This window comes from Arachis hypogaea, chromosome 12 (genome assembly GCF_003086295.3).
Source record: "Arachis hypogaea cultivar Tifrunner chromosome 12, arahy.Tifrunner.gnm2.J5K5, whole genome shotgun sequence".
NCBI lineage: Eukaryota > Viridiplantae > Streptophyta > Magnoliopsida > Fabales > Fabaceae > Arachis > Arachis hypogaea.
In genome coordinates this window covers 99,399,803-99,408,611 of record NC_092047.1, presented here as the reverse complement: position 1 = coordinate 99,408,611, position 8,809 = coordinate 99,399,803, and the positions used below count along the sequence as shown (strand labels likewise).

Sequence of the window (8,809 nt, the reverse complement as noted above, 5' to 3'; positions counted from 1 at the left end):
CATATGAGCAGGAGCAAGGATAAGAATACTCTTGTTGAAGCAGATCCAGAACCTGAAAGGACTCTGAAGAGGAAACTAAAAGCTAAATTACAACTATCCAGCAAGCACTTGTCAGTAATTTTCGAACAGGAAGAGGAGATGGCAGCCGAAAATAATAATAATGCAAGAGGATGCTTGGTGACTTTACTGCACCTAATTCCAATTTACATGGAAGAAGCATCTCCATTCCTGCCATTGGAGCAAACAACTTTGAGCTGAAACCTCAGCTAGTTTCTCTGACGCAGCAGAACTGCAAGTTTCATGGACTTCCATATGAAGATCCTTTTCAGTTCTTAACTGAATTCTTGCAGATCTGTGATACTGTTAAGACTAATGGAGTAGATCCTGAAGTCTACAGGCTCATGCTTTTTCCCTTTGCTGTAAGAGACAGAGCTAGAGTGTGGTTGGACTCTCAACCCAAAGACAGCCTGAACTCTTGGGATAAGCTGGTCATGGCTTTCTTAGCCAAGTTCTTTCCTCCTCAAAAGCTGAGCAAGCTTAGAGCTGATGTTCAAACCTTCAGACAGAAAGAAGGTGAATCCCTCTATGAAGCTTGGGAAAGATACAAGCAGCTGACCAAAAAGTGTCCTTCTGACATGCTTTCAGAATGGACCATCCTGGATATATTCTGTGATGGTTTATCTGAGCTATCAAAGATGTCATTGGATACTTCTGCAGGTGGATCCATTCACCTAAAGAAAATGCCTGTAGAAGCTCAAGAACTCATTGACATGGTTGCTAATAACCAGTTCATGTACACTTCTGAGAGGAATCCTGTGAATAATGGGACGCCTCTGAAGAAGGGAGTTCTTGAAATTGATACTCTGAATGCCATATTAGCTCAGAACAAAATATTGACTCAGCAAGTCAATATGATTTCTCAGAGTCTGAATGGAATGCAAGCTGCATCCAACAGTACTCAAGAGGCATCTTCTGAAGAAGAAGCTTATGATCCTGAAAACCCTGCAATAGCAGAGGTAAATTATATGGGTGAACCTTATGGAAACACCTATAATCCATCATGGAGAAATCATCCAAATCTCTCATGGAAGGATCAAAAGCCTCAAGAAGGCTTTAATAATGGTGGAAGAATCAGGTTTAGCAATAGCAAGCCTTTTCCATCATCCACTCAGCAACAGACAGAGAACTCTGAACAAAATACTTCTAATTTAGCAAACTTAATCTCTGATCTATCTAAGGCCACTGTGAGTTTCATGAATGAAACAAGGTCTTCCATTAGAAATTTGGAAGCACAAGTAGGCCAGCTGGGTAAAAGGATCACTGAAATCCCTCCTAGTACTCTCCCAAGCAATACAGAAGAGAATCCAAAAGGAGAGTGCAAGGCCATTGATATTACCAAAATGGCCGAACCCAAAGAGGGAGAGGAGGACGTGAATCCCAAGGAGGAAGACCTCCTGGGACGTCCAGTGATCAATAAGGAGCTTCCCTCTGAGGAACCTAAGGAATCTGAGACTCATCTAGAGACCATAGAGATTCCATTGAACCTCCTTATGCCATTCATGAGCTCTGATGAGTGTTCCTCTTCTGAAGAGAATGAGGATGTTACTGAAGAGCAAGCTGCCAAGTTCCTTGGTGCAATCATGAAGCTAAATGCCAAATTATTTGGTATTGAGACTTGGGAAGATGAACCTTCCTTGTTCACCAATGAACTAAGTGATCTAGATCAACTGACATTGCCTCAGAAGAGACAGGATCTTGGAAAGTTCATAATACCTTGTACCATAGGCACCATGATCTTTAAGGCTCTGTGTGACCTTGGTTCAGGAATAAACCTCATGCCCCTCTCTGTAATAGAGAAACTGGGAATCTATGGGGTGCAAGCTGCTAAAATCTCATTAGAGATGGCAAATAATTCAAGAAAACAGGCTTATGGACAAGTAGAGGACATGTTAGTAAAGGTTGAAGGCCTTTATATCCCTGCTGATTTCATAGTCTTGGATACTGGAAAGGAAGAGGATGAATCCATCATCCTAGGAAGACCTTTCCTAGCCACAGCAAGAGCTGTGATTGATGTGGACAGAGGAGAATTGATCCTTCAATTAAATAAGGACAACCTTGTGTTTACAACTCAAGGATCTCTCTCTGCATCCATGGAGAAGAAGCAGAAAAAGCTTCTCTCAAAGCAGAGTCAACCAAAGCCCCTACAGTCAAACTCTAAGTTTGGTGTTGGGAGGCCACAACCAAACTCTAAGTTTGGTGTCAAACCCCCATATCCAAACTCTAAGTTTGGTGTTGGGAGGTCTCAACAAAGCTCTGCACATCTGTGAGGCTCCATGAGAGCCCACTGTCAAGCTATTGACATTAAAGAAGCGCTTGTTGGGAGGCAACCCAATGTTTAATTATCTAATTTTATTTTTGTTTTTCATGTTTTCATAGGTTCATGATCATGTGGAGTCACAAAATAAACGAAAAATTTAGAAACAGAATCAAAAACAGCGGAAGAAAAATCACACCCTGGAGGAAGCACCTGTCTGGCGTTCAACGCCAGAACAGAGCATGGTTCTGGCGCTGAACGCCCAAAATGGGCATCATCCTGGCGCTGAACGCCAGAATTGCACCCTGGAGAAGAGCTGGCGCTGAACGCCCAGAATAAGCATGGTTCTGGCGTTCAACGCCAGAAATGGGCAACAAATGGGCGTTGAACGCCCAAAATGGGCACCAACCTGGCGCTGAACGCCCAGAGTTGTGTGCAAAGGCATTTTACATGCCTAATTTGGTGCAAGATTGTAATTCCTTGAACACCTCAGGATCTGTGGACCTCACAGGATCATCTCAGGATCTGTGGACCCCACAGGATCATCTCAGGATTTGTGGACCCCACAGGATCATCTCAGGATCTGTGAATCTCACAGGATCCCCACCCACCTCACCCTCTCTCTCTCCATTCATGGTCATCCCTTCTGTTTTCCATTCACCACTCATATCCATACACACATCCCTCTTTCTCCTCCATATCTTCTTCTTCTTCATCTATAATTTCTTCTCTTGCTCGATGGCGAGCAATATTCTAAGTTTGGTGTGGTAAAAGCATAAGCTTTTTGTTTTTCCATTACCATTAATGGCACCTAAGGCCAGAGAAACCTCAAGAAAGAGGAAAGGGAAGACAAATGCTTCCACCTCTGAGCCATGGAAGATGGAAAGATTCATCTCACAAGCCCATCACTAAGAAAAGGATGGAGCAAACAAGAGAGCACATTCATGAATCTCAACAGGCACATGAAGAAGCTCATCATCAAGAAATCCCTGAGATACATCAAGGGATGCACTTGCCTCCACATAATTTTTGGGAGCAAATCAACACCTCCCTAGGAGAATTAAGTTCCAACATGGGACAATTAAGGGTGGAACATCAAGAACACTCCATCATCCTTCATGAAATTAGAGAAGATCAAAAAGCAATGAGGGAGGAGCAACAAAGACAAGGAAGAGACATAGAAGAGCTCAAGGACATCATTGGTTCCTCAAGAAAGAAACGCACCCATCACTAAGGTGGACTCATTCCTTGTTCTTACTTTCTCTATTTTTCGTTTTCTATGTTAAGTGCTTATCCATGTTTGTGTCTTCATTACATGATCATTAGTAGTTAGTAACTATGTCTTAAAGTTATGAATGTCCTATGAATCCATCACCTCTCTTAAATGAAAAATGTTTTAATTCAAAAGAACAAGAAGTACATGAGTTTCGAATTTATCCTTGAACTTAGCTTAATTATATTGATGTGGTGACAATGCTTCTTATTTTCTGAATGAATGCTTGAACAGTGCATATGTCTTTTGAAGTTGTTGTTTAAGAATGTTAAATATGTTGGCTCTTGAAAGAATGATGACTAGGAGACATGTTATTTGATAATCTGAAAAATCATAAAAATGATTCTTGAAGCAAGAAAAAGCAGCAAAAAACAAAGCTTGCAGAAAAAAAAAGAAAAAAATAGCGAAAAAAAATAGAAAGAAAAAAAGAAAAAGCAAGCAGAAAAAGCCAAAAGCTCTTAAAACCAAGAGGCAAGAGCAAAAAGCCAATAACCCTTAAAACCAAAAGGCAAGGGCAAATAAAAAGGATCCCAAGGCTTTGAGCATCAGTGGATAGGAGGGCCTAAAGGAATAAAATCCTGGTCTAAGCGGCTAAACCGAGTTGTCCCTAACCATGTGCTTGTGGCGTGTAGGTGTCAAGTGAAAACTTGAGACTGAGCGGTTAAAGTCAAGGTCCAAAGCAAAAAAAGAGTGTGCTTAAGAACCCTGGACACCTCTAATTGGGGACTTTAGCAAAGCTGAGTCACAATCTGAAAAGGTTCACCCAATTATGTGTCTGTGGCATTTATGTATCCGGTGGTAATACTGGAAAACAAAGTGCTTAGGGCCACGGCCAAGACTCATAAAATAGCTGTGTTAAAAAATCATCATACTGAACTAGGAGAGTCAATAACACTATCTAAACTCTGAGTTCCTATAGAAGCCAATCATTCTGAACTTCAATGGATAAAGTGAGATGCCAAAACTATTCAAGAGACAAAAAGCTACAAGTCCCGCTCATCTGATTGGAGCTATGTTTCATTGATAGTTTGGAATTTATAGTATATTCTCTTCTTTTTATCCTATTTGATTTTCAATTGCTTGGGGACAAGCAACAATTTAAGTTTGGTGTTGTGATGAGCGGATAATTTATACGCTTTTTGGCATTGTTTTTAGTATGTTTTTAGTAGAATCTAGTTACTTTTAGGGATGTTTTCATTAGTTTTTATGTTAAATTCACATTTCTGGACTTTACTATGAGTTTGTGTGTTTTTTTGTGATTTCAGGTATTTTCTGGCTGAAATTGAGGGACTTGAGCAAAAATCAGATTCAGAGGTTGAAGAAGGACTGCTGATGCTGTTGGATTCTGACCTCCCTGCACTCAAAATGGATTTTCTAGAGCTACAGAACTCAAAATGGCGCGCTTCTAATTGCATTGGAAAGTAGACATCCAGGGCTTTCCAGCAATATATAATAGTTTATACTTTTCCCGGGTTTAGATGACACAAACTGGCGTTCAACGCCAGCTCTCTGCCCAATTCTGGTGTCCAGCGCCAGAAACAAGCTGCAAAGTGGAGTTCAACGCCCAAACTGGCACAAAAGCTGGCGTTCAACTCCAAGAAGGACCTCTACACGTGCAACACTCAAGCTCAGCCCAAGCACACACCAAGTGGGCCCCGAAAGTGGATTTATGCATCAATTACTTACTTCTGTAAACCCTAGTAGCTAGTTTATTATAAATAGGACCTTTTACTATTGTATTAGACATCTTTGATCAGTTGTATGCTATCCTAGATCAAATTTTGGGGCTGGCCATTTGGCCATGCCTGGACCTTTCACTTATGTAATTTTAACGGTAGAGTTTCTACACTCCATAGATTAAGGTGTGGAGCTCTGCTGTTCCTCAAAGATTAATGCAAAGTACTACTGTTTTCTATTCAATTCATCTTATTTCGCTTCTAAGATATTCATTTGCACTTCAACCTGAATGTGATGAACGTGACAATCATCATCATTCCCTATGAACGCGTGCCTGACAACCACTTCCGTTCTACATTAGATTGAATGAGTATCTCTTAGATCTCTTAATCAGAATCTTCGTGGTGTAAGCTAGAATGATGGCGGCATTCAAGAGAATCTGGAAAGTCTAAACCTTGTCTGTGGTATTCCGAGTAGGATTCAATGATTGAATGATTGTGACGAGCTTCAAACTCGCGAGTGCTGGGCGTAGTGACAGACGCAAAAGGAGGGTGAATCCTATTCCAGCATGATCGGGAACCTCAGATGATTAGTCGTGCCGTGACAGGCCATCTTGGACCATTTTCACAAGAGGAGGGGATGTAGCCACTGACAACGGTGATGCCCTTGCATAAAGCCAGCCATGGAAAGGAGTGAGACTGATTGGATGAAGACAGCAGGAAAGCAGAGGTTCAGAGGAACGAATGCATCTCCATACGCTTATCTGAAATTCTCACCAATGATTTACATAAGTGTTTCTATCCTTATTTTCTGTTTAATTAGTATTATTTTCAAAAACCCCATTACTATTTTATATCCGCCTGACTGAGATTTACAAGGTGACCATAGCTTGCTTCATACCAACAATCTCCGTGGGATTCGACCCTTACTCACGTAAGGTATTACTTGGACGACCTAGTGCACTTGCTGGTTAGTTGTATCGAAGTTGTGACAAATTATGAATTAAGATTAGAGCACCAAGTTTTTGGAGCCATTATCAGAGATCACAATTTCGTGCACCAGTAACACTCAATATTTTGGTATGAGCATGCCATACTAAAAATTGTCTCGTTACAAGAGAAATACATAGTTCACTAGCAATGCCAATTAAGATCCATAAAGGAAAGCAAATGTAAGATAGGAAGCAAAAGAACTAGTCGCATTTCAAGAAAAGACAGTGAAGCTAAAAATCCCAAGACAAGAAATAGAGGAATAAAAGGTTCATAAGATCATGCGGTACAATCCAAGCACATTCGTCAACTCAAACCAATTAAAGAAGAATGCCTAACTCTTTCAAACTCACATGATTTACATAACCTATTACTTCTATTTCGTCTATGATAATCCATTAGTGTTCTTAAATACACAGACCAATAGCATTAGGTTGACCAAACCGAATACCATGAAATGTGCACAGTAGACTAACAGAGTTAAATCAGTAGACAATCATGTGCATAAAGCTCTAACTCCTATCATCCAAACAAGACTTACTACATGACAGATGTTCAGAGTATGCGATTAAAGTATAGTCAGTCTATTCATCGGGCTCTATAGAAAAGACTGCTCTGATACCATAATGTAACATCCTTACTATCAGAATGTCACGCTTCCGGTTCTATCATTCAAGAGTATTACGACAACTTCTATAAGTGTGCATCTGCTCTGGATACACTGCCATCTGTTGCTACATTCGCTGAATCCACTCCAGCTCTTGTCTAAGCTCCAGTCTGAGAGAATCCGTGTTTGACATGCATGCGAAGATCTCGTTGTACCTCTCTGCAGTCTGTTGCACCTATTGAGCATGTTGGTGAAGGCTTTGGGTGAGATTCTGCACCTGCTCCCTCTTATCAACGCTGTCTTCGAGATCGGCAGTACTGGTGACAGAGGCAGACGAAGCCCTCAATGTAGAGGTGCAGATGTTGATGGCGAAGAATGACTTCATCCTGTAGACACGATTTCTGTACGGCTCAGATGTGGTATTGCGCCAAACTATATCAGGATCAATGACTGAAGCAACAGAGTTGTTGTCGTCCTCCTCACTGTGCTGAGATTGCTAGACTGCGACCTCCAATCTCTGTGTGTAGGACTCCTGTGTAACACATGTTATGATTAAGACGACAATTAATTGAAAATGAATACATGTTAAACTTTATATCACATGATCAATGACTGAAGCAACAGAGTTGTTGTCGTCCTCCTCACTGTGCTGAGATTACTAGACTGCGACCTCCAATCTCTATGTGTAGGACTTCTGTGTAACACATGTTATGATTAAGACGACAATTAATTGAAAATGAATACATGTTAAACTTTATATCACAGGATGTTTACTCACATAATAATCTGTAGACCGCTGATCACCAAATCTCTCCTTATTATCCTTCAATGTGTGAGTATACTTGAAGGTCTCTGCAATCATCGTATTACGATCCAACGACTTAGACTACACATATTGAAACAATATGTTAAACTAAGTAATAATTAAATCAAGTAATAATTAACAAAATAAACCAAGTTACGGACCAGCTTGGCCTTTGTCTTCATAAAAGTCACTGACTCGTCGGTATATTTCAACGACTTAGCCGATGCCCTATTGACCCTGTTTGTGGCTCGGCGACGCCTAGTTGAGGGGGTCATGCCTTTCACGTACGTCCTCAAACATCTGCTGAAGCCGTCGAGTCATGCAATGGTTGAAGATCTTCTTGATTATGGCATCGTGAATCTTTTCCAATGTAAATTTCTCTTGCACGAAGAAACATTTACCACGAGTTAATATTAATGAAATACATAATTAAACAAAAAATAATAATAGAAAGTAACTCAAGTTTGAATATGTACAAATTTTACTGTCCACTTATGAAACCATCTCTCTCTGGTCTCAGCAAGAATCTTTTTTGTAACTCGGCCAGGACTGATCGCACATCAACTTAATCATGTTCATACACTTCTATGTACACGCATTGTTATTCGGTGCAAATCTATCAATGAAAAAGTTAAGATTAGTGAATACAAATTTGGTTTAAGAACTTCAAAGTAAATTTGATTTGAAACTATTTATCATAATACTCACGCGATCAAACCATTAAGCCAAATCGTCATCCTGATGACCGACAACGGTGCCAAGGATCTGGTTGGAATCTGGTGGAGGATTCCAATACTGCGGCATCCATCATGTCACATACCATTCCTTCTTGGTAAACCTCACAGCAATGATGATTCATCTCATAATGCATCCTTAAGTATTGTTCCTATTGGGAGTGATTTCAGAGAAGAAAAATGTAGAACTACAGTTGATACATGTTTCAAATGTTCATGATATGAATAGTTCAAATATTATTTAGATGTTATTAGTTTATATTTTTAGAATTTTCAATTTAATTTGATATATTTTAATTTTGTTTATTTAGTTACTAAATTGAGCTTTATGTTTGTGGGCTTTACATTCTTTTTCTTTTTTAACCTAATAAGAGGTTATACTTATACATACCTCCTTAGCTATTGTAGTT

The 8,809-nt window shown here is 40.0% G+C and overlaps 1 non-coding gene across 1 annotated transcript; it reads right to left on the bottom strand.

Moving 5' to 3' along the window:
- Nucleotides 1-533: 533 nt before the first annotated feature.
- On the bottom strand, nucleotides 534-641 carry LOC112731196 (small nucleolar RNA R71). Its single transcript, XR_003166985.1, has one exon. It is a non-coding gene; the product is annotated as a small nucleolar RNA R71 (small nucleolar RNA).
- Nucleotides 642-8,809: the final 8,168 nt, after the last annotated feature.